The sequence below is a fragment of the Nyctereutes procyonoides genome, unplaced genomic scaffold, assembly GCF_905146905.1.
Source record: "Nyctereutes procyonoides isolate TBG_1078 unplaced genomic scaffold, NYPRO_anot_genome, whole genome shotgun sequence".
Lineage (NCBI taxonomy): Eukaryota > Metazoa > Chordata > Mammalia > Carnivora > Canidae > Nyctereutes > Nyctereutes procyonoides.
The window spans coordinates 30,047,981-30,072,433 of NW_026575051.1; the positions used below are offsets into that span (position 1 = coordinate 30,047,981).

At 34.8% G+C, this 24,453-nt stretch overlaps 1 non-coding gene and 1 pseudogene across 1 annotated transcript; one reads left to right on the forward strand and one right to left on the reverse strand.

Moving 5' to 3' along the window:
* LOC129512370 (ATP synthase subunit f, mitochondrial-like) overlaps window positions 1-18,680 on the reverse strand; it is a 35,880-nt pseudogene extending 17,200 nt beyond the window's left edge.
* Window positions 18,681-24,060: 5,380 nt separating this feature from the next.
* Window positions 24,061-24,244, forward strand: LOC129513211 (U2 spliceosomal RNA). The gene has a single exon (XR_008665191.1). It is a non-coding gene; the product is annotated as a U2 spliceosomal RNA (small nuclear RNA).
* The last annotated feature ends 209 nt before the right edge of the window (window positions 24,245-24,453 follow it).

The window sequence follows — 24,453 nt, forward strand, 5'->3', positions numbered from 1 at the left end:
GTGGATATGTTAGGAGTAGGATTCAGTGATTCATCACTTACATATAACACCCAGTGCTCATCACAAGTGGCCTCTTCATTGCCCATCACCCAGTTAATACCCCCACTCACCTCCCCTTTAGCAACCCTCCTTTTGTTCTCACTACTTAAGAGCCTATTTTATTTGCCTTTCTCTTTTATTCTTCCCCCTATATTCGTTTGTTTCTTAAATTCCACATATGAGGGAAATCATATGGTATTTGTTTTTCTCTGACTTCTTTCACTTAGTATAACACACAGTGCAATCTAGCTCCATCCAGGTCATTGCAAATGTCAATATTTCATTCTTTTTTATGCTTGAGTAATATTCCATTGTTTATTTATACCACATCTTCTTAATCCAGTCATCTATTGATGGATATCTGGGCTCTTTCCATAGTTTGGCTATTGTAGATAATGGTGCTATAAACATTGGCATGCAAGTGCCCTTTCAAATCAATGTTTTTGCATCCTTTGGGTAAATACTTAGTAATGCAATTGGTGAGTCTTAGGGTATTTCTATTTTTAACTTTTTGAAGATCCTCCTTACTGTTTTCCAGAGTGGCTGTACCAGTTTGCATTCTCATCAATCGTGTAAGAGGGTTCCCTTTTCTCTGCATCCTTGCCAACATCTCTTGTTTCCTGTGTTGTTAAATTTAGCCATCCTGACTGCTGTGAGGTGGTATCTCATCATGGTTTTGATTTGTATTTCTCTGATGATTAATTGAGCATCTTTTCATGTTTATTAGCCATCTGGATGTCTTCTTTGGAAAAATGCCTACTCATGTTCTCTGCTCTTTTCTTAACTGGATTATTTGGTTTTGGGCGTGTTGAGTTTGATAAGTTCTTTATAGATTTTGAATACTAACCCTCAATCACATATGTCATTTGCAAATATCTTCTCCCATTCCAAAGGGTACCTTTTAGTTTTATTGATTGTTTCCTTCTCTGTTCAGAAGCTTTTTATCTTAATGGGGTCTCAATTGTTCATTTTTGTTTTTGTTTCCCTTGACTCCAGAGATCTGTCTAGTAAGAAGTCGCTGCACCTTAGATCAAAAGTCGCTGCCTGTGTTCCCCTCTAGGATTGATTTTGATGGCTTCCTGTCATACATTTAGGTCTTCTATCCATTTTGAAATTATTTTGGTGTATGGTGTAAGAAAGTGGTCCAGTTTTATGCTTCTGCATGTTGCTGTCCAGTTTTCCCAGCACCATTTATTGAAGAGATTGTATTTTTTCCATTGGATATTCTTTCCTGCTTTGTCAGGGATTAGTTGACTATCTAGTTGTGGGTCTATTTCTGGGTCTTCTTTTCTGTTTCATTGATCTATATGTCTGTTTTGGTGCCACTACCATGCTGTCTTGATGACTATGTCTTTGTACTATTGCTTGAAGTCCAGAATTTTGATGCCTCTAGCTCTGTTTTTCTTTTTCAAGATGCTTTGGCTATTCAGGGTCTTTGTGGTTCCATATACTTTTCAGGAATATTTGTTCTACCTCTGTGAAAAATCCTGGTGATAATTTGATAAGGGTTGCATTAAATATGTAGATTGCTTTGAGTAATATAGACATTTTAACAATATTCATTTTTCCAACCCACAAGTGGAATAGTTTTCCATTTCTTTATGTCATCTTCAATTTCTTTCATCAATGTTCTATAATTTTCAGAGTACAGATCTTTTACCTCTCCATTAGGTTTATTCCTGGTATCTTATGGGTTTTGGTGCTATTATAAATGGGATCCATTTCTTTCTTTCTTTCTTTCTTTCTTTCTTTCTTTCTTTCTTTCTTCTTTCTTTCTTTCTTCTTTCTTTCTTTCTTTCTTTTTCTTCTTCTTCTTTCTTTCTTTCTTTCTTTCTTTCTTTCTTTCTTTCTTTCTTCTTTTTTTCTGCTTCATTATTGGTGTATAGAAATGCAACAGATTTCTAGGGGTGCCTGGGTGACGCAATAGGTTGAGCATCTGATTCTTGCTTTTGGCTCAGATTGTGATCTCAGGATTATGAGATCAAGCTCCGTGTTGGGCTCCACAGACTCTGAAATTCTTTTTCCTTCTCCTTCTGCCTCTTCTGCTCATGTGCGTTATCTCTCTCTCTCTCAATTAAATAAATCTTAAAAAAAAAGTAACAGATTTCTGTACACTGATTCTGTATCCCATGACTTTACCAAATTCGTGTGTCAGTGCTAGTAACTTTTTGGTAGAGTCTTTCCTGTTTTTTACATAGAATATCATCTTATCTGTGAATAATGAAAGCTTGACTTCCTTGCCAATTCAGATGCTTTTATTTGTTACTTCTTTTTGTTGTCTGATAACTGAGGCTAGGACTTCCAGTACAAGATATGTATACTCTTAAAACCCTTTATCTGTTCACCGCTCTCCCCCACTGGCACCCACTCTGGTAACCACATTTGTTTTCTATATTTAAGAGTCTGCTTTTTTTTGTCATTTTTTTAAAATCTTCATTTGTTCTGTTTTTAAAATTCCACCTATGAGTGAAATGATATGGTATTTGACTTTCTCTAACTCATTTCACTTAGCATTATATCCTCTAGGTCTGTCCATATTGTTGGAAATGGCAAGATTTCATTCTTTTTGTATAGCTGAGAAATATTCCATTGTATATATAATGGAAGAATATATGGCTTTGAGACCCCCAACTTATATTCATTTGTTATCATGCCAAGCCACCAGGACCATTCAACAACAGTAAAATAATGGAACATTATACAGCAGTAAAATGAATATGCTAGTGCTATACCTATATCTTCTTCCCATTCAACTATTGATGGATACTGGGGATACTTTCTTATCTTGACTATTATAAATAATGCTATAATAAGCATAGGAGTGCCTATATCTTTTTGAATTAGTGTTTTCATTTGCTTTGGGTAAATACCCAATAGTGAAATTACTGGATAATATAGTAATTCTGTTTTTTAATTGGAGCAGCCACTGTGAAAAACAGATTGGAATTTTCCAAAAAATTAAAAATAGAATCATCATATGTTCTACTGCTTTTTAAGTATTAAAAAATGAGAAAAATATTGTCTAAAGACTTTCTACTACTCCTTTATGCCACCTTTGCTTGGTACATTATTATTTCATATTTTCAAGGTTTGTACTATTATATTATGTTTATAAAACAAAAAAAAATTGAATTTCCACCATTATCCAAAGTTATTTATACGCTTAAATGAATATGATTGACCACATCAATTCTTTTCACAGCCTCTCCATTTCTGCACTGTATATTATGAATTGCTTATAGATTATCTAGATTCATTCAGTTGTTCTTTTGCATATACCCAAAAATAAATGCCTGCTTCCTTATTTGATTTTAAGTTTTTCAACTGAAAATGCATTGCATTTCAAAATAAAAATTATTTCATTTTGCCTGAATATGAACACTTGTATGAATGAAATTATGTAATAGCTATTCATTTATACCTTAGTTCTATTTCATATCATTATGTTTTGGAGATTCATATTTATTAGGTATAGCCCTAGCATATCTATTTTTACTGCTGTATAATGTTCCATTATTTGACTGTTGTTGAATGGTCCTGATGGCATGGCATGACAACAAATGAATACAAGTTAGGGGTCTCAAAGTCTCAAGGACTAAAAACAAGCTCTTGTCCTTACAGGCTGTATTTATTCAGTTCTCACACAAAAGCAGATAAAGCATGCCCTCTGTTTTTCATCTCAATCTATTTTAGAGGTTGTTTACATTATTTTTGTATTGAAGTTTGATTTGCCAATATATAGTATAACACCCAGTGGTCATCACATCAAGTGCCTTCCTCAGTGCCATTCACCATATTACCTCATCCCTCCACTCCCTCCCCTTCCTCTTCCCTTTGTTGGTTTCCCAGAGTTAGGAGTCTCTCATGTTTTGTCACCCTTTCTAATTCTTCCCACTCATTTTCCCTCCTTTCTCTTATGATCCCTTTCACTATTTCTTATATTCCCTGTATGAGTGAAACCATATAATGATTGTCAGCTAATATTCAATAAAGCAGGAAAGAATATCCACTGGAAAAAGGACAGTCTCTTCAATAAGTGGTGCTGGGAAAATTGGACAGCCATGTGCAGAAGAATGAAACTAGACCATTCTCTTACACCATACACAAAGATAAACTCAAAATGTATGAAAGATCTAAATGTGAGACAAGAATTCATCAAAATCCTAGAGGAGAACTCAGGCAACACCATTTTTGAACTTGGCCACAGTAACATCTTGCAAGATACATCTATGAAGGCAAAGGAAACAAAAGCAAAAATGAACTATTGGGACTTCATCAAGATAAGAAGCTTTTGCACAGCAAAAGAAACAGTCAACAAAACTAAAAGACAACCTACAGAATGGAAGAAGATATTTGCAAATGACCTATCAGATAAAGGGCTAGTATCCAAGATCTATAAAGAACTTATGAAACTCAACACCAAAGAAACAAACAATCCATTCAATCATGAAATGGGCAGAAGACATGAACAGAAATTTCACCAAAGAAGACATACACATGGCCAACAAGTGCATGAGAAAATGTTCCGCATTACTTGCCATCAAGGAAATATAAATAAAACCAACGATGAGATACCACCTCACACCAGTGAGAATGGCAAATATTAACAACACAGGAAGCCACAAATGCTGGAGAGAATGTGGAGAAAGGGGAACCCTCTTGCACTGTTGGTGGGAATGTGAACTGGTACAGTTCACTGGAAAACTCTGTGGAGGTTCCTCAAAGAGTTAAGAATAAAGCTACCCTACAACCCATCAACTGCACTGCTGGGCATTTGCCCCAAAGATACAGAAGCAGTGAAATTCTGGGACACCTGTATCCCAATGTTTATAGCAGCAATGTCCACAATAGCCAAATTGCGGAAAGAGTCTCGCTGTCCTTCGACAGATAACTGGATCAAGAAGATGTGGTAGTGGTATATATAATATTCCACACAATGGAATATTACTCAGCCATCAGAAAAGATGAATACCCATCATCTGCTTTGATGTGGATGGAACTGGAGGGTATCATGCTGAGTGAAGTAAGTCTATCGGTTGTTTACATATTAACTGAGGCCAACCCACTCTTTTACATTGGACAAAAGGAGGAATCCATAATATTTACAGCTTGACCTTACATAAGATAAAGTTTCCATCTGGACCATCATGTACATGGTCCCTTGGTGTTCCAAGGAGACTCTAATCTCTATTAGAAGAGTTTCCTGTACAGACAGTTTCTTCTGGAAACCTTCCCATGCAGTCTTTCCCCAACATTTGAACATATTTCTATTTATTCTTCTGCTCTGTTGTTTGATGATGTTTGGGTTGTTTCTAGTTATGAGCTATTATGAAGCAAATGCAGCTTTAAATATTATTTTATATACTTTTCACTGCATAAGCTCACACAATTCACTGTGGTGTAAATTACAATATTTTTTATCATAAGGTAAGTATAGTTTTTATTTTACTAATGAATGATTTATTTCCTAAAATATTTTCATCAGTTTATGATAGTCCAGAGTTCTTGTAGCTCCCTATTTTGCCCACAATTGATATAGTCAAAAGTAATTTTAGAGATTCTGGTAGGCATAGTTTCAAATAACTAATATTTATTAGCTATCTTTTTAAGCATATTATAATATACTTATTGGAAATGTAAATAAATATTTTAGCAAACTTTCTCTCCTCATCTTTCTTCTTCATCTTCCTCCTTCTCCTCTTCTTCTTCTTTTATTTATTTTTGCAATGTTTATCTTTATCCACAATTTAAGAGAATTTTTTTTTGTATTTCTGTATACAAGTTCTTGGATGCTGATCAGAATTATAAATATAAACCTACATATTGTGGCTTATTTCTCATGTTCTTTTTTTTTAAATATGTTTTTAAAATTTTTATTTATTTATGATAGGCACACAGTGAGAGAGAGAGAGGCAGAGACACAGGCAGAGGGAGAAGCAGGCTCCATGCACCAGGAGCCCAATGTGGGATTCGATCCCGGGTCTCCAGGATCGCTCCCTGGGCCAAAGGCAGGCGCCAAACCACTGCACCACCCAGGGATCCCTATTTCTCATGTTCTTAAAGGTGACTTTCAATAGGTACAACTTCTTAGTTTTTACTATTCTATTTTCTTTAATGGTTGGTATGATTTATACATTGTTTTAAAATCTGTTTATACCCTGTGGTTATGATAATATTCTCAAGGATTACATTTTCAAAGTTTCACTTTATATTAATTTACCCATTTATTTAATTTGCTTTTTCACTTAGTTTTATAGTCTATCTACACTTAATATTTTATTTATTTATTTATTTATTTATTTATTTATTTATTTATTTATGAGATACACACACAGAGAGAAAGAGAGAGAGAGAGAGAGAGAGAGAGAGGCAGAGACACAGGCAAAGGGAGAAGCAGGCTCCATGCAGGGAGCCCAATGTGAGACTTGATCCCAGGACTTCAGGATCACACCCTGGGCTGAAGGCAGGCTCTAAACCGCTGAGGCACCCAGGCGTCCCTACACTTAATATTTTAATATACTGGAAGAAGGCATCCATATTTCATCATTTATACACTCTTATTTTCCAATACCATTGATGGAAAGGAGAGTGTTTTCCACTTTATTAAAGATCTTTCTTGTTATAAATAACTTATCAAATATAATTACGTAATGATTATATGTGTATTTTAATTCCATTTCTCTATTTGCTAGGCATGCACCAATACCAGGATGACTGACTTACTATAGCTGTATTATAAATATTGATAACAGAAAGCTTTCTACCTTATTGTTCATATCTTGACTATAAGAGGCTGTTTTGTTTTTCTTATGAATCTTAAAATCAATTTGTGGAGATTTCAAAAATGTTATTGGGATTTTGAGTATAAATGCAGAAAACAATATAGAGATAGTTGACAAATTTTACAATGTTGAGACATAATCATCTATGACAATGATATAAGCTTCATTTATTTAGGACTCTTTAATGTCTTTCAATGAAATATTTAGGTCTTTTGTAATCCCTCTTAATAAAATAATCTGAAGCAGTGTTATAAATTTTTCATACATGCCTTGAATATATATTTTTATATTTATCCTTAAACATTTTTGTCAGGTGCTATTTTATTTAATGTTTCTTTTTCTGTTTTAGTTGGTATGTGAAAATGAAATATTGGTTATATTTATTTGTATTGATAAACCTTAATAAACTCTTAGTAATTCCTCAAAATTTATCTTTTGCCCCTCTGAATCTTCTACATGAATAATCATATTCCCTTCTTTTATAATCATTATGATATATACCTTTTTCTTTTCTTTTGCATTAAAACTTCTCAGTATTGAGAGAAGATGTAATCATAGTGAATCTCTTTACCTTCTTCTGAATTTCAGAGGGAAAGGATTTATTACCTGTATTGATTGAATACAACATGATAATGATTTAATAGATATCTACATTGTGAAAAGATGACCACAATTAAGTTAATTAATATACCATCACCTCCTTTAATAGCTCACTTTAAGTATGATGGTGACCCCAATGTTTTTGTTATATATCTTTATAAGTTTAACTAAGTTTATTTCTATTTTTAGTTAACTAATAAAGTATATTTGTTTCTAAAGGTATTAAATTTGTATTCATGAAGGATGTTAGATTTTAATTTTTCTACTGTATAGTGTCCTTACTGATTTTTTTGTCAAAGTTTTATTGGCCTCATAAAATGAGTTGGAGAGCATAACATGTATTTTATTTTCTCTATGCTTTTATGTACTAATAGAATTTTTTTTTGGTTGAGTTTTCAGTGAAATTCACTAGTAAAGAGAAGTAAATTTGGATATTTTTTCTCAATTTTTTTTTTCATTTCTCACTGCTCTGTTTAGACATGATATTTATTTTACAAATAGTTTTTGTAGTGATATTAATTTAAATATGTTAAAGTACATTAGTGGGCAGCCTGGGTGGCTCAGAGGTTTAGCGCCGCCTTCAGCCCAGGGCATGATCCTGGAGACCTGCAATAGAGCCCCACATCGGGCTCCCTGCATGGAGCCTGGTTCTCTCTCTGCTTGTGTCTCTGCCTCTCTCTCTCTCTCTCTCTCTGTGTGTCTCATGAGTAAATAAGTAAAATCTTAAAAAAAACCAAGTACATTAGTTAAGATATCACAGCTATTTAAGAATTAAATATCATAAAACCAATATATTAATAAAATGCAAGTTAATTTCATGTTTATGTAAAATTGTGAGTGGACATCTTTTGTTGCCAGATGTTTCTATTCTAATCAGTGACTTCACAGACCCAGGCCCCTATTCCTATGGCTTTGCTATCTACAATGTATGGAGCTGAAGTGTGTGAAACTATAAAAGACTGAACATAGGAACTTTATGAGATCAACCTGGAAATGAAATACTTGCATCATATTTAATTTACTGGGACTCAGTCACATAGCCCTTCCACACTGCATATCTGGTCTAACTCTTTGTCAAGAAAAAGAGATTGATTAGGAAAATTAACATTGGCACAGTATATTGTTTCTAGTAATTTACTTATTTATTTTATATATTTAGATGATACTTCCTAAAAGTATTCATAATTTAGCATCATTATCTTGCTAAGTACTCAGTTACAAACTTATTTCCACTTTCAAATCATTCTATTCATTATTTGTGTCAGATATTTTTTGTTTGTTTGTTTCTTGGTCAATACAACCAGACTATTAGCAGTGTGTTTCTCTTTTGAAAGAACTAACTCATGGTTTTCTTGAACCATCTGATAGATGTCTATGCGTGTGATTGATTTCTGCTCTTCCTATTTTTTGTTATCTGTTTTATTTCATGCTTCATATAGTGTGCACAATGCATGTGTGTGTTAGTATTTATTAATATTGGTCCATTACATTTGATATTCAAGTGTGCTTTTACAACTTTTTAATCTGAAAAAATCGAATTGAATATTATTTCATTTGCCAATAAACCAACTAATTTGCACATCTTTTTGTTTCTCAGCTATTCAATTCTGAGAATGCTAATATCTCTTCCATCAACACATTTTGGAATCTATCCAATCCAATTTCCCAACTAAGAAAATACTTATCATGATGATTTTTATAATATATATGGCAATGAGAGTGAGACTGTAGGAAGGAACAGATAATCCTAAACAGTTTGTTATTCTCTGAAAGACAATTCACAATAACTAGTGTTGCTTACAGGGTTTCTATGCTCTGGTTTACAGTTATGTCCATCCCCAATTGCCCCAGTACACATTACAGAGTAGGTAAAATTGGTTCCTGTATCAAAGGCTATACTTACTCTCCTAGGAAAAATTACCATACTTGAATTGGTACACTTAAATTTAGATGTCTGTTGCTCCTAAATATTTGAATTGTATTTAATGTTTGAGATAAGGCTACTCATAGAAGAAAATCACAGATTGTAACTGTTCAATAAATCTTTTGACCATTAACTTCTCAAGATTCCAAATTCCCATGATCTAACATTCTGTTGAGTATTATAAATCTTACTTCTATTATATATCCTTCCCAGAAAATTAATGAGATTTGTATATCCCCCAAACATTTTAACACACTGAAGACTCTTGGCCAAATCACCCAACCCTGGATGACATCCCATCTCAGATCTTACTTCAACAATTAATACATCTAAATCATTGCATAAAAACTAAATGCTGTGTTGTGAGTTCATAGATCATTCAAAGGCAGAATTTTTTTTTTTTTTTGGCATGCAGCTAAAAATTTGTACAGGTGGAGAGTACAGAGGATGTGAGATGAACAAGGGGAAGTAGGAAAGAGACACACTCAAGTTTGGAAGATAAGTGAAAACATGTGTGAGTGGCAGATTGGTGTAGGAGGCAAGAAAGAGGTGTAATTATCTTGGTAGTAGATTAAATGCAGTGCCTAGGTTTTAAGTTTATCTACCATGTGTTTACACATGTATTTCTAGCCCATTTTAAAGAACTATGAGTGGGATGAAAGACTCAAGTCATACAATTAAATACTTATGTAATTTCTTTGTCCACAATTTCTGAGTTTCACTCATAATTCATTTATTATTCAAAGTATTTACAAGTCCTTCAATTTGGGACACAGATGTAGGGTGCACCATGCTTGCCTTCATGAAGCTCACAGAAAAATAAATGAATAGATCTGAATATGATGAACCTATTACAAAAATAATAGTATGTATTTAAGTGGAGAAAGAGAGGAACATATGATCTGGTCACATTGAATGTTGGACAAATTGGGACTTTTCCTTCAAAAGAATCTGTTTATGTGAATCCTGTAGAATAAGCAAGATTTCCTACTTACACATGCTAGAAGAGATCAGTGACTTGTAGCAATTGATATGTTCTGGGGAAAAAAAAAATACCTGCAAAGAAAAGAAATCTGAATGAGCATGATGTAATAAATCAAATTTAAGTAGATGAAGTGAAACTGGAAAGGTCTTTTATGACACTTCAAGGTTTAAGTAATTAGATTGAAGTGAGGTCAAATTACTTTTAAGAAATATAAATTATATGGACATGGAAAAAGGAGAAACATGGATGATAGACCGGAGAGGAAGAAATAGTACGAAGATAAATTCAGAAAATTCATTAATAGTACTTTTTGACCAATACAGTGAGGAGCAGTGAGAGAAAAGGAATGATATGCCATTCAATAGAGCATGGAAATCTCGAGTGATTCCCCGATTTCAGGTATAATTGGCTAGACAATTGATGCAGAAAGTAGGAGAACAGACGATGGTGTAGGGGGTGCCAAAAGGTGGATGACAGTTGAATGTTAGCCTTCATAATAACAGATATACATGAGACACCTAAGTGAAACTCCTTGACATAGATGCTTAAAGAATGACTTGGTATCATTAGTCTCTTGTGTTAGCTGAACATGATGATAAGAGTGACAAAACCAAGCAAGATTTAGGAGAGGGAGATGCGTGTGGGTCTGTATGACCCTCTTTAAGGATGGAACCTGAGAAAACTATCATTTTGTGGGAAGGCCAGGAAAAAGAGCCTAAAAGAATGGAAGAGAGACTTTCAGTAGTGAGAAGAGGGGTTGGAGGGAAAATAAACTTTTTGCTTAGAACCCAAGAAAAGTGAATTCCAAAATGGAGGAAGTACAGAAAAATGTCACAGAAAGGAATGTAAAATACATAATGGCCTATGATGTATCTCATATACTTATCCTTAGAACAATCATTAGAGATCTAGGGAAGTGTAGTGCCAACAGCAAGTTATTAACAGAAATGTAAATGGAGGGGCACATGGGTGGCTCAGGGGTTGAACCTCTGCCTTTGGCTCAGGTCATAATCCTGGATCCTGGGATCAAGTCCTGCATCTGGCTCCCCACAGGGAGCCTGCTTCTCCCTCTGTCTATGTCTCTGCGTCTCTCTGTGTGTCTGTCATGAATAAATAAAATCTTTTTTTTTTAAAGAAAGAAATGTAAATGGAAGAAGAGTAAATAAGAAATTGGGAAGTGGAAGTGTAACCATAGTCTACTATTTCCATTAAGAGTAGATTGGAACTTAAGGACAGGCTGGACAGAAGGAGACATTTTAAACAGAGGAGGAAAATTCTTATTTCAAAGATGAAGAAAAAGAAGTAAATGTATCACCCAATATCTAATAAAATGTAAAATAAAGATAAAAAGCTATGCAAAACAACTAAGCTGGTTGATTTTTAAAAAGTTTATGAATCAACAAATGTATTGTTGAATTTAAAAATAAAAATGATTTGTATCAGTAGGATGAGGCCAGTTTATGGATGGCATTGAAAGTCATCAAGAGATTAGACCTGACCTCCTTTTTTGGAAAAGTTAAATGGATGTTACTTGTACCTTTCCAGGCAGAAGGTTATCTTCTCTCTTTGGCAAATGTTCAAAAGAGAAAACTATTATTATTATTTTTTAAAGATTTTATTTTATTTATTCATGAGAGACATAGAGAGAGAGAGAGAGAGAGGCAGAGACACAGGCAGAGAGAGAGAGAGGCAGAGACACAGGCAGAGAGAGAGATTGGCAGAGACATAGGCAGTGGGACTCGATCCCGGGTCTCCAGGATCACACCTTGGGCCCAAGGCAGGCGCCAAACCACTGAGCCACCAGGGATGCCCAACTAAGCTATTATAATTTTAAAAATATTTTCTAATATTTTGAATATCATTGTCTAACAGTTTACCTATATTCAGTCTGATTGTATTATCAGCAAAATTAGATACCATATGCTCACTGGCTATGTTATAGTAGCCATGTATACTAGTAGTATGTATACTAGCCACCTATAAATTACTTTACATCTTTTGATAATGTGAAAATTATCTTCTATTTTATCTCTTCAGATAAAATCAAGGAAAAAAACAAATAAAAATATTAATCTAATCATGCCTTTTAGTTTCACAGAAGAGACATGAGGAGATATTTTATGTATCAGGAGATAAATATTACCTTTTTATTCCAATTTTTGTTTTCTTAGAACATTAATAGTCATGAAGACTCAGCCATCATCACTGCATCTAATTTTTGTTACCTCCTAATAAAGTCTCATCCCTTAATACCATCACATTGGGGGATAGGGTTTCAGCATGTGTTTTTGAGGGAACACAAATATTCAGTCTAAAACAAAACTTTCAACGTCTTTTTAAATTTTGTAATACAGAAAATAGTTTGAAATCATTAAGGAGAGGTGAAGCCAAACTACCCAACTCATTTTGAGAGTTCATATTCCTGAGGTTTTCTAAGACACCAGTGCCTCAATGTGGCAACTTGGCTGTATGAGTGGGTCACTCCTTACACAAACACAACACCTTTAAGAATAAATGGAAGGAGTATTATGCATATGCCACCAGCTACAAAGTTACAATGGTGGCTGGATTTACTCCAAATGACCCCTCTCACCATCACTCCGTGGTTCCCTGTTTCTACAGGCGCAAGACTCAAGACAGCCTATGATTAAAACACATCAGTACAAACTTAAAAAGATCAGATGATGAAAATCGGTGCAGAGTGAAAGTTTTTAAATAGTCTTCCAAGTAACCTGTTTATTGATTTTCATGTAAATCTCCACTTTAAATTAACTCAATGTGTCACTTTGGCAGGTGGTTTTTTTCTTTTTTTTTTTCCTGCTCTTATTTTCTAGTGATATATATTTTTTCTAGTGACCACTGAATAAATTTTTCTAGCCAGATCAACAGAACTAAGCAGAACAAAGGATTGCAGATTAAAACAACCTTAGACTTTTTGTAATCCTTAGCTGTTATTTTAAAAACAAAGTATCTAAAAAGTCTGTGTGTCTGGGTCCTATTTCGATTGCCTTAAATTAATATTATTTTTCCCTTTTTGCTGATTTACCTGCTTTGATTGTAGTATGAACCCTTCTAAACTTATGCCCACAGTATTTTAAATGTTATATTTTGAGTAATTTGTGAATATTATTTATCAGGGTGATAATTGTTTAATGAATATAATATAATAATGAACAAAGCTGTACATCTTTTCTAAATAAATGGTGCAGAAACAATGGAACAATGCCTTTTTTAAGCAATTCTAGTTGCATTTTAGACTCAGATGCATGTGATTTCTTTGATTTCCTGCCTATGAAAGTCAAACATGTTTCTATCTGTCCTCACACATGCTACTATGTTTTTGTTTTGTTTCGTCTTGCTTTTTAGCTGTCATCACACCCGTCCTAACATCCTAACGTATGTAAGACTAGGTTCACATTCTCTGCAGTCTGTCTCAGTCCCATTCTGTTGGGGATTACTGGGTATTCATATCTGTATATTGTTACTATGATCCAGTCTCAACCTTGTTTAGAAAGGATTCTGTTTCAGTCTTTGCTTGAATGCCTTTTCCGTGCCTTCTGGTCTTTGCACCCTGATTCCAAGCCAGCAACCTGGATAGCTAACCATGGAGACACATCCTAGCTTTTAATGTTGCACCAGGTAAGTTTATTTCTTGCATGTGATTTTTAACCTGCTGTTTTTTGTTTTCAAGACCATTTGCATTAAAACTATGCCCTTCATTCTTAAATGCCCATCTGTTCCTGCTGTTTATTTCTAGACTTAAATAGTGAGTGACATCATTATAATTTCTATGGCAACCAACTGCATTGACATTAAAAGATGATACAGCCTTCAGATAGTATAAAAACAGCAGAAGCTTGTGAACTGTTAAAAACAATGTCTTCTGTTCATGCAAATGTCTTTAATAAAAATGGAAGGATTTGCTGTAACTCTTTGAAGGCACATATACTATGAGGCTCCAAAATTCTGAGGAGCCCAAGAAAATATTTTATGTACTAAATTTTCTTTTTTTCAACTTTAATATTCTTCCAGATTCCATACAAACACTCCATTTTTTCTAATTTTGGAATGGGAAATCATGAAGGGATAAAAGATATAAAAATGTCATTGTGAAATTGTAATATAATAGTGCATGGCTTTGCTCAAATATCCTCTAAGTCTTAAAATCTAAGATCATATAGAGCTAGGCCTTTATATTTATGCCTGAAATGGAGATTGTGCTAGCAGGAAGTATCAGGAACCTAACTGAATAAAATAAGTAATGAAAATGAAAGGATAAAGATTCAGAAGCAGGTAGTCAGAGACACACACAGTCAATTATATGGTGTGCTTAGGTCATAGTCAAGGCCAGTGTGTGTGTGTGTGTGTGTGTGTGTGCGCGCACACGTACAAGAAAGAGACAGTATATTGCACAACATGATGAATAATCTAAATAAGAATGTTGGAATATTGGAATGGAAGTTATGATGTACTACACAGATATCTACCCAGGCTCACAACCCCCAGCTGCTGAGAATGTTGTCAGACAACCATTCTCAAATGAGAAGCTAACCAAAAATTACCTTCAGCCAAATAAAGCTGTCATATCTAATGTCACTGGGTACCTCATGTTCAGCCTGTGTTCTATGGCACAAATATAGTGGCCACTCTATATGGAAGAATATAGAGGCCCAGCTACCTTTCTTCAGGGTTGGACAATTCCAAAGGGCAGGCCTAGCTCCAGATTTCCCTGAAGGTAGACTGAGACTTTTGTGCTATTACTGTTTCACAGCTTAATTCCTCTTTCTACCTAATCATACTTGCTTTATCTTCCCATAGTGATGATTACTAGGGTACCCTTAATAATTTCCTGCACAGAAATCTCTATCTCAGAGTTTAATCCCTAGAAACTTGCCCAAAGATAATTGATGTCTGAAGTAGTCCAAAGAAGTAGACTCTAAAATTAGATTTTTGAGGTTTATCATCTAATGGCTAACTGGCAATAAAAAGATCAACACAGCTGGTAGGTGGTTATTATCCCTGTGGTGATCTTGATAGGGAACAAGTGGGAGATAATGCATTGGTGGGATCAATACCACATCATTTGAGAAGTTCAGAGGAAGTCTTTATTGTAGGACTATGGAATTGGTTGGGTATTGCTGGGTCAATGGATGTATTAGAGAAAGAAAATGAAAAGCTGAGGGTGTGAAATTAAAGCCAAATCTGAAAGCAAGTAGTCTCTTTTTGCAACACAAAGAGTCTCATTTTCTGCAGCCAGGGGCCAGAAAAAAATTGAAGGCTTGGAATTTAATTAATAGGGAAAGCAAAGTTCCAAAGGAGGTTGAATTCTTAACTTCAGCAAGTGGCTACATAGAGATTAGGTCCTGATTAGGAAGGAATGATACCCTCAGGAATGGCATCAGGACACTGGAAAACCATAAGTTCCCATATCCTTGTGAGCTCTCCAGGTGGGCAGGAGAGCTCATTTTTTCATTTTTTTAAGATTTTTTTTTTTTGGGAGGGAGGAGAGAGAAAGAGAATGGACATGGGTGTGTGTGTCAGGAAGGGCAGAGGGAGAGAATCTTCTGAGCAGAATCCATGCTGAGTACACAGCCTAATGTAAGGCTTGATCTCACAACCTATGGGATCATGATCTGAGCTGAAACCAGGCATCATTTGCCTAACTGACTGAGCCATCCAGGTACCCACCCCCACATACACACGGTTTCTTTTAAAGCCTAATACTACCCTACTTGAGGGAAAAGTTACCAGAGCCTCTGCCTTGTAAGAAATAAGCAGCCCATTCACCATCTATTCCCACTTCCCCTTGAGGATATCAGAATAACTATATTAATTAACTATAGGGTCTTGCTAAGGAAATGCTGGACCTGTTAAAAGAGGAGGTATGCTTCAAATGAATTGTGGGAACTAACCAATATGTATCAACAGGAGCCTGGAGAGTTTGTAGTGGACTGGATTCTGAAGTGCTGGATCATGAGGGAGCAGAATATAAAGTTATAATATAAAGTTATAGCAGAAGTTTATTGATATGGGATTATTCTCCTTGATATAGGTATTAACACTATGGTAAGACCTTCAAGAAACTGCTTACATATTACTAGAATGATCTTTGGAAGCCTGGAAAATGTGATGACTAACACTAAGTAGAAATGAGAAAAGTATCTTGGTAAACAGGGAAAGAAAAGATCAAAAGACTCAGAGAAGAAGGTGGATATTTTAAGTAAGACCTGAACACCCAGTAACTGACTGTGTTACCTGGATGCTGAAAGTGATCTGAAAACACTGTATCTATTAAACCAGTAAGCACTCTGCTGGAGAAAGAGGCAACAATATCACAGAGAAGCTCAATGTTGGGTTTTCACTGAAAACCAGAGCTGAGAGTACATGATGCTGCCACAGAACTGGGGTTCTAGAGAGCAGTGGAGATGAGAAGTTCCCAAAATATTTCATGCTGATGCTTAATTATTAAAGGAGTTGGAGTATAATTAATATAATAAGTGCCAAATTATAGCAGCAAGATAACAATGGCAATTCCATACTTGGGGATATAGATTTAACACATTTTTTTCCGAGTGATATGGAAGGCTGCCAGCTTTGAGTGAGTCTAAGAACAAAGAAGGACCTTGTAGCAGATAGAAGTCATTTGAATTAAACCTAGTTAAAAACAGCCACTGGAGTGCTTCTGAGTTTTAGGAGAGGAAAAGTGGACTATGGGACATCAGGTGACTATGCAGCTGGAAATCTTCTATGGCTTGGATTCTGTTAAACCAACCAAATCTACTGCCCAGCAGCAATCAGTCTTAAGATAGAAGTTATATCTTAAAGATTATGAATGATATCTCAAGGATATCTTAATTATTGAAAATGAGAATGTCCTGACCTTCCCCTAATTCACACTTATGGCTGGATAATGGGGTGGTCATCCCTTATGACCAATAGATTGAGGAGGAAATAGGTCACCCTTGGTTAGAAGGTGGTTTGACTTAGTCATTGCAAACTAAGAATGGAAGTCTGCTGCACTGAACGATAATGGCTAGAGACAGTGCTTCAAGTGGTCAGATCTTTAGGTAATGTTCCTTGTCATCGACTTTTTATTAAAAGAGAAATGGCCAGAGCTAAGAATATATACTTACAGACTCATGAATAATTTGGCTAGTTTATTGGAGGCCTAGGAGCAAACTGTAATGTTAGGGACAAAGAAATCTGGAGAAAAGACACATGGATAAGTTTCACAAATTTTGATGATCTTTGTATTGTATGTTCATTAAGAGCCACTATGGGAGAGGCACAAAAGTATTAAAAAAACAGAAGGAATCTACTGGTCAGCCTTTCTTATCAGTCTTCAGGACTGGCATAATGACATCAAGACTAGAGTGACCAAATTAGCAGGAATGTAGACTACACATAGACTCTGTTAATGTAGGCCTTCCTCAACAAAGCTGATCTAGTTATTGTTGTTGCTGAATATCAAAATTGCCTATAGCAGAGGCCAAAATGTAAGTCCCTATGGCACTTCCCTCAAGGAGACCAGTCAAACACATGGGCCTCCCAAACCCTCCTATCTGAACTGGAATCCATATATGTTCTTGGTCTGGGTTTATGTATCCTGGTCTCAAGTCCTTATCCAGCACCAGTATCTGAGTGCTTACAAAATGTTTAATTTTCTGGCAAAGCACCTATTGTAACAGCTGATCATCCCAAGAGATACAGTTCGTATCAAAGGAAATGGGCACATTGCAGTGAGATGCACTAGTCATAGTATAACTTGTGTTACCCAGAAGCTTCTGACCTGGTAGCTAGAGCAGAGCATGGCTTCTGAAGGTGGAATTGAAGTTGGAGCCTATAATACATCAATGGTTATAATATGATGCTTTGTGCCCAAGAGGTAGAAAACTTGAATCTGGGAACCCAGTGGTGAAAGTAGGATAACCTTGCTTACCATCACATCTAGTTACCTACTGAGGGAATTTATACTTCTTATATCAATTCTCTGGGTTTAGAAGTGGTTACTATTAAAGAGGAATGATACCACTAGGAGACATGGCAATAGTTCTAATAACTTTAGTTAATGACTGCTACTTGCTTAGTTCAGGCTTCCTGTGCAAAGACACCCTGAGGCAAGAAAAGATATTATTCCTTTCTCCTCAATAATTTTCCATAGTTATTAATAGAAGATTGAGCTATAATGTTGGGGACATGGAAGAAGATATGTGGCTGTTCAGGTTACCTTTTTGAAGTATCTCCTGGTATCCTTTGGTGAAACTTTGGCAGTAAATGGACTGTTGTATTTGTCCTTATCCAAAAAATACTTCTGAGGACTTATACCATTAGGAATGACATTGTTGATCATCCCTCTGCAGAGGTACCAGCTTGGGTTAAGAAAAATTTTGAATGAAAAGTAGTTGAGAGAGTAGATAAATATCAGTTGAGATTCTTGCATTCATAGTCACCACAGAATGTCTCAACCATTAAACTATCTTCTTCCTTAAAAAGAAAACACAACAAAACAAAACAACACCAAACCCATGGAGATGGCATCACCAGACAACAACGAGGAGAATTGGTGAAATGGGGAGATCAGTTGTGTAGTTCATCCCATTAACCTTATTAAAAGTTTTCTTGGTAAAGGAGATCAAACAGAATGCTATGGCACTGTTTAAACATTTTATTATTAAAATAAAATTGGCCTGAGTGTAACAAAGGTTGAGCTGAGTAAAATCTTTGGTAGGTCATACAGATCCATTCTTTATGATTGAAGCATTCATCTCCCAGGCTGCTGAATGTGTTGAAAGGGACAGCTCACAGCCAAGCTGTTTTGTAAGAAATGCTACCTGTTTGAGGTCATAGGCCTTCCCCAGGACTCCCTAAATTCAATGACTGGTTTATACAGTGGTATAAAAAAAAATGAGCCTTACAGTTTAAAGGCAGGATAGCTTTGAAAGGCCATCCTAGTTCCAGAGCTCTCCATCATGTTGGCTGGGCCTTTGTGCAGTTGCATTCCAGTTTAATTCTTTCATCTGTGTTGTAATCCTTCTTCCTTCACTCCCTCACAAATGTTGATTTCAAAGACACTCCCATTCTACACTGAGTAAACCTCCTACATGGGCTCCTAGGCAGCCCAATCTAAGAAAAATGTCTATGAAGTTAAAGTCATTAGAGGTGAATGTCATTATATAGTTAATTTTCTTTTACTGGAAGCAAGTAAGACTAACTCAGCTAACTCCAAGAAATGTACTATACATGGAAAATTGATTCTAACAGATGAATTCATAATTTGAAAATTATTTAGATGATATGTAATTCAAACTCTCATCCACTATAAGAATCCCCATCCATAATACATTTCTTAGAGTTAGCTAAGTTTATGCTTACTTGCTTCCAGTAAAAGAAAATACACTACATCATGACATACACCTCTATTGACTTTAACATTCATAGGCATTTTTAATATATGTATATAACAAATATTTATATATCAATACATAATAAATATATATTATAAATATGTACATATTTATAAATATGCATTATATATGACATACAATTAATGCATCCTTATGGGTGTTAAATACATTCCTATGGGTGTTAAATTGAGAATGACATATTCCTACAGGCTGAGCATATTCCCTTTTTTTCCGACATTAAGCTTAAATCAATTTAGGTAGGATTATATAGCTGTGAATCTGGATTAAATAAATGACTATATAATTAAAGGAAGGAGAAATTCTGATTAAAAGTAAATTGATATGTCATCACCCCCAAAATTAAAATTTGGTAAATTATAATTACTTGCATTTTTAGAAAAATATTTCATTAGCATTTTAAATGGAAATTTACATTTTTTAAATCCCTCTCTCCTTATATTGGTGCTACTATCAGCACTTTCCTTTCCTAGAATTGTCAGGCCTCTATAAATATGGTTAACTGCTTGACTAAGAAAATAAATTAAACTTTGAAGATGGTAATTTAAACTTCAGTTTATTTGATAGAGGGAACTAATGAAAGGAAGTGAATCAGGACAACACAGCCATGTGGCCTGTTTGCTGACTCAAGTCCATTTGCTCTACATGCTGTTTCCAACTAGATAGAGGTTTTTTCCACAGTGTGATTGACTTGTGATTAAAAGAGCTGTATTACATAACTGTAGATACATTCCTACTTATAACAATTGTTGTTACTTTTCTAGCACTTTCAAAGACATTGTTCTGCAAAAATAATTATATCATTTGGTTCAAATCAATTAATAAGAAAATAGTGTGCATTTCTGATTATTAAAAACACATATTAGAAAACTATTACATTGTGTTTAAATGAAATTTAATTTTACTCTTTTTTCTTTAGTCTTTTAATTTTGCTTGCCTTATTTTTCATTTTTTTTAAAGATTTTATTTATTTATTTATTTATTTATATTTATGATAGTCACACACACAGAGAGAGAGAGAGAGAGAGAGAGAGAGAGACAGAGGCAGAGACACAGGCAGAGGGAGAAGCAGGCTCCATGCACCGGGAACCCGATGTGGGATTCGATCCCGGGTCTCCAGGATCGCGCCCTGGGCCAAAGGCAGGCGCCAAACCGCTGCGCCACCCAGGGATCCCCTTGCCTTATTTTTCAAATCACACTGTCTTAAATTAAATTTGGCATACACATGCATTTTATATATTATATATGCAATCTATATGTTTTATATACATATCATAATTTTTAAAACTTCTGAAACAAAGAAAAATTCATGTTCTCCTCTTATAACAACATTTCCCTTCTGCTCATTTAAGAAATTTTTTTGTGAGGGCACACCATGCCCTATGTTCTTTGACTCTTTTGTTTGTTTGTTTTTGTTTTAGGATTTTATCTATTTATTTGGCAGAAAGAGCAAAAGAGCACAAACTAGGGGAGCAGTAGAGGGAAAGGGAGAAACAGGCTTCCCATTGAGCAGGGAGCCTGATGTAGGGCTTGATCCCAGAACCCTAGGATCATGACCTGAGCCAAAGGCAGACACTTAACCAACAGAGCTACCCAGGTAACCCTGTTCTATGACTCTTGAATTGGCTTTTTCATTTTTCATGAACTTCCATTTAATGAAAATAAATAAAAGATGTCATGAAAAAAGTGCAACAATGGTGTAGATATTATTAGTTAAATATTCATACATTTCCATAACTTTTTTCTTTAAATAATGTATTTAACATAGCATATGCAAAACTTGAAAACATTCGTTTTTGCTATGAACACGCATATTTTCATTATGGTTATACAAGTAAAGGAATACAATTAAATTCACATGCCTCTTGAGGTTGTGCTATGTGGAACGTATCAGAGAAGAAATCCTGGATGATCCTGTAATTGTCTCCTTTAGAGTGAGGAATTATCCTCACTTGCTTCTGAGTAGACTAATTGTTTTTCTTAGTTTATTCCTTTTTTTTCCCCAAAATAGAATTGTTCTCTTACATTGTGGTATGTTTTATTAGATGGTTTGAAAATATGATTGTGAAATCCCTTATACAAAAGTTTACAAGGATTGGAAATTTATCTTCACATAATAGTGCCTATGTTGGAAATACTACTGTATCTCATTTCAAATTTCTCTTGTATGGACATAAAGAACAGTCACCTTCAGCCTTTTTTTTTTTTTAATTTATTTTTTATTTATGATAGTCACAGAGTGAGAGAGAGAGAGAGAGGAAAGGGAGAAGCAGGCTCCATGCACCGGGAGCCCAACGTGGGATTCAATCCCGGGTCTCCATGATTGCGCCCTGGGCCAAAGGCAGGTGCCAAACCGCTGCGCCACCCAGGGATCCCCACCTTCAGCCTTTTTATTGTTTCATGTAAATGTGTACTAACTCGACTCAATAATAAGTGAGCTAAAGTGATATATTTTACATGTTGGATGAGACAGAGAAAAGTCTTCAGCATTGTTTTCTAGTCTCCTTTTACCTCTTCTGAGTGAAGAGAAGGGACTCATGTTTCAAAGGGCGGATCTCGAAAATGATAGAGCCCCCATTATAGGAAGCTCTGAGAGCTATATGGCACAGATACCTACACCAGCTTGTAGTGGATATATGGTTGAAACGATATCAACATTTATCACATTATATTATAAAACTTTGGAGGTTGTTACTTTACCCTAAACTAACCTATCTGGACCAATAATATATCTGCATTAAGAGATATGATGTAGAAAATTAATATTTGATTAAGATTTGAGATGGCAATATCAAGCAATTGGTGTAGTGAAATATTATTTTAGAAATCTTAACAGACTTTTTTTTTCCCAGTTTTATTTCTTTTCCTTTCATCTTTATTTAAATTGACATGAAAAAAAATTGACATGATATTTGGGCTTCTTGCTTTTGCAGAGAGATGTGGCAAGATATATTGATACGTGCTCATCTTTTAAGTTTCTTTTTATAGACCATAGCCTCCTCTCACAGGAGAAGACCACTGGGCATAAATAAATGTATTGGAAAAATGGGATTTGAGAAATGGAGGGCTTCCACAGAATGGTGGGAGACAGAGTGGGAATGATGAAGCATTGATATATTCTAGAAAAGGGCTGCTGCTCCTTATGCTCAGTCACAGCCATAGGAGGCTGCACAAAAATCCGGATGAAAAAGATATAGAGTAAGAATAGACATATGGGGCTAATGGGCATTTCTCTCTAAAGAAGATTATAGGAAGACCAAGATGTGTCACAAGTCCCCAGAAAAAGGCTTTGAAATAGAAGTAGATCCAATAAACATTAAAAGACCCAGAGGGTAGAATAATGTCTCATGATGAATTGTTTAGATTGCGATGAGCAAATGCCATAGAGGATATTGGAGAGCTCTGGAATCACATATGTGTATTAATGACTAAAATCAGGTAAGAACAATGATCAAATTAGAGAATAGTCAGCGTCCATAACCAATCTTCCCAATACTTCTGTAGCTCAAGAAGACATGGAAATTGTGAAATAAGGTAAATTTACAAATGAAAACACTGAGTTTAAATTTTTAGTACCCTGGAAGACTTTTATATATATATATATATATATATACACACACACATATATATATATAATATAATATATTATATAATATTTTGATATATATTATATATTTTTAATATTTATATATAAATATATATAATTTGGTATATATATTATACACTATATATAATAAAAATTATATATAATAAAAACAGAGAGAAAGTGAAAACATATAATATATAATTATATATAATATATTATATATAATAAAAATTATATATATAATAAAAAACAAAAAGAAAGTGAAAACAAGAGTTAGAAAAGAGATTATAAATCACTCAGTGATTTACTCATAAATAAAGATTTAAAGGTGTTCCAAAGCCAAAGTTAGAAATGCTAGTTTTGTGGGCTTTCCAGCCAAAGAAATATTCCTTCTATCTGTATACCATTTTATAAGTCAAATAGCATACATCTGAACATAAATTTAAAAATTATCTGTCTAATCAGGGATCAACAAAATAGTAAAACCCAATAGTAAATATTTTAGGCTTTATGGGCCATATGGTATATTTTGCAACTACTCCATTCTACTTTTATAGCATGAAAGCAACCATAGATAATTCCAAAATGAATGAGTGTGGCTGTGTTTCAATAAAACTTTACAGAAACAGGTAATGGACTAGATTTGGCTCATGAACCATCATTTCTTTATCTCCAGTCAGGCTCAAAACAGTGATGTGGATATTTTTTACAACTTTGGGATCATTACTTCTCAGTCTTTTGGCTAATATCAAGTGTATTATCTGTTTTTATCAGTTTAATATCTGATATATCCTCTACCTGAGGACAGTGTATCAAATGAATTTTTTTTTTTTTTGATCAGGGAGTTGGAATAGGAGCTTGCTCTATCCACTCCATGCAGTGATCTGATATAGTACTGCACCCCCTTGGGGAATACCAGACAGCTGCCATTGTGTTAACCAAATATGATGATCCCGGAGCCTCCACTCGGCAGCCCTTAGACTATCTACCTGCTGTGTGCTTTTGCCATTCAGGTACAAAAGACAGTCAAGAATATGTGTAATGTGTATTTATACACACACTATGGCTGGCCTTCTTACATACTACTAACATGAATACAAGTCTAAGTCAACAGT